The sequence below is a fragment of the Penaeus vannamei genome, chromosome 26, assembly GCF_042767895.1.
Source record: "Penaeus vannamei isolate JL-2024 chromosome 26, ASM4276789v1, whole genome shotgun sequence".
In the NCBI taxonomy this organism is placed as follows: domain Eukaryota; kingdom Metazoa; phylum Arthropoda; class Malacostraca; order Decapoda; family Penaeidae; genus Penaeus; species Penaeus vannamei.
In genome coordinates, this window is record NC_091574.1 from 33,543,159 (window position 1) to 33,545,658 (window position 2,500).

Below are 2,500 nucleotides of genomic sequence, written 5' to 3' on the forward strand. Positions count from 1 at the left end.
AAAAAAAAAAAAAAAAACAGGTATAGCCAATTAAACCTCGTACAAACGACAGAAGAAAATAAATATAAGAAGAAAAAAAACACACACACATAAAAAAAAAAACACGAATACAGAAACGGTCATTGCGACGGAATGTGTAAAAGACATGTCCTCCCGATAATCCCTGGATAAGCATGCCGCCAGAACACTACTTTGTAATTAGCCCGATTTCCCCTCGAGAAGAAGAATGGATTAAATCTGTAAATTATGCAACCACACTTCCTCGACTGTCTCGCGGCTTCCTTTCAAGACGGAGAGGACTCCTCCTTGCCAGCCTAGTCTTAGGCTACTGAGAGGGACTGCTTGGGAAGGATATTAGGAGTTTGGGGAGGAGATACAGGTGAAGTACAGGTGAAATACAGGTGAAACTGGAGTTTTGGGAGTTGATACAGGTGAGATACAGGTGAAACTCCAGACAAAAGTACACTCAAAAGTACTTGCGGCACAATTAGAGTCAAGGGCATAGTTCATAGTCGAAATCGATGGCCAATTACAGGTGAAATCAGAGCCGAAAGTACAATTGTACAACTTACAAACGAGGGAGAGTGAAAAAGGCAGACGATTTAAAGAGACCCAGTCATTCTTCCACTTCCTATTCACTTACAATACCCAACTCGATCTTTCCCACAACTCGTACGAAAACTGGGAAAAAAAACATATATATGACAACTAACCAACAAACAAACAACGATAGAAACCAGATACAAGATAACGAAAACCGAAAAAAAAACAGACACAAGACAACTAGCCAACAAACAAACAACGATAGAAATCAGATACAAGGTAATCAACCAACAACAAAAACAAAAAAACAACAACAACGATAAGTCACGCACCCTCCTCGACCAGCAGGGGGACGAGGAAGCAACACAAAAGGGTTCATTATTGTCTCGAGGAAAATTGACCGCCATAAAGAATCTGTTAAGTATGCCGCGCCGAGTCTTATCGCGACCTAATAAGCTTAATAACGATCAACCAGGAACAACCAGAATAAAAGGGAGGGTGAAGGCTAATTGGCCTCGCTGTAAACAAAGGCTAGGGTGGTTGGTTAGGGTGGTAAGGGAGGACAGTGGGGAAGGGTGGAAGGTTGGTAAGGGCGGTTGGTGAGGCTAGGGTGGTTGGTAAGGGTGGTAAGGGAGGATTGTCAGGAAGGGTGGATGGTTTGGGTGGATGGTTAGGGTGGATGGTTAGGGTGGATGGTTAGGGTGGTTGGTTAAGGTGGTTAGTAAGGGCGGTTGGTGAGGTTAGGGTGGGTGGTTAGGGTGGATGGTTAGGGTGGATGGTTAGGGTGGTAAGGGAGGATAATGGGGAAGGGTGGAAGGTTGGTAAGGGTAGTTGGTGAGGATAGGGTGGTTGGTTAGGGTGGATGGTAAGGGAGGATAGTCGCGAAGGGTGGAAGGTTGGCAAGGGAGTTTGGTGAGGTTAGGATGGTCGGTAAGGATGGGTGTTAAGGGTGGTAAGTAAGGGTAGATAGTTGATAAGAGATAAGCAGGTAAGGAGGTCGATCAGGGTGGCTGACAAAGCTGGCTGGTCAGGGTGGAAGGTAAGTCGGTACGGGCGCAGGCTGGGTATAATCCCAGAGGGTATGCAGATTCTCCAGCTGAAAAAAAAAGAGAAAGAAAGGGGGAAGGGGGAAAAAAACGAAAGAAAAGAATAATGACCATTCGGGAGACTTTCTTAATGAAGGAAGACCGTAATCTTGGTCTCGGGGCTTTGGCATCAGGGACCTTTCGCTTCCTTGACCTCTCTCTTCTTCCCTTGGTTTATTCCATTATCATCAACCCCTTCCTCCTCCTCCTTTTTCTCTTCGTCTACGTATTTCCACATTAGAATTACATCTTTATTTCTATTTCTGATCTAAAATGTATGTTCTCTTTCTTCTTCCTGTTACAGAGATGCAACAATTGTTCAAAGAAACATCTACTCGACTTTGGGTAATTTTACCTAGTTATGCCATTCAGGAACTGTTAATCGCTGATTTATTTACTATGCTTTTATTCATGCATCCATTTTCCTCCCTTCCTCCCTCCCTCCCTCCCTCCCTCTCTCTCTCCCTTCTCTCTCTCTCTATCTCTCTCTCTCTCTCTCTCTCTCTCTCTCTCTCTCTCTCTCTCCTCCCTCTCTCCCTCCCTCCCTCTCTCTCTCTCTCTCTCTCTCTCTCTCTCTCTCTCTCTCTCTCTCTCTCTCTCTCTCTCTCTCTCCCCCTCCCTCCCTCCCTCTCTCCCTCTCCCCCGAAGAAAACCCTTCCTACACCCATAATCCTCATCCCTTCTAAACCCCCTCCACCCTCTATCCCCCTCCCCAACCCACCCCATCCCACCCTCACCACAGTCGTGACTTCCCAACCCCTACCCACAACGAGGCTCCTATTAAAACTATTAGCAATGGGTGGGACGAGATCTCCCATTATCCTGGAACCACGACCCGCCAACCACGACCTGATACCCCCAAGACCGGGTTT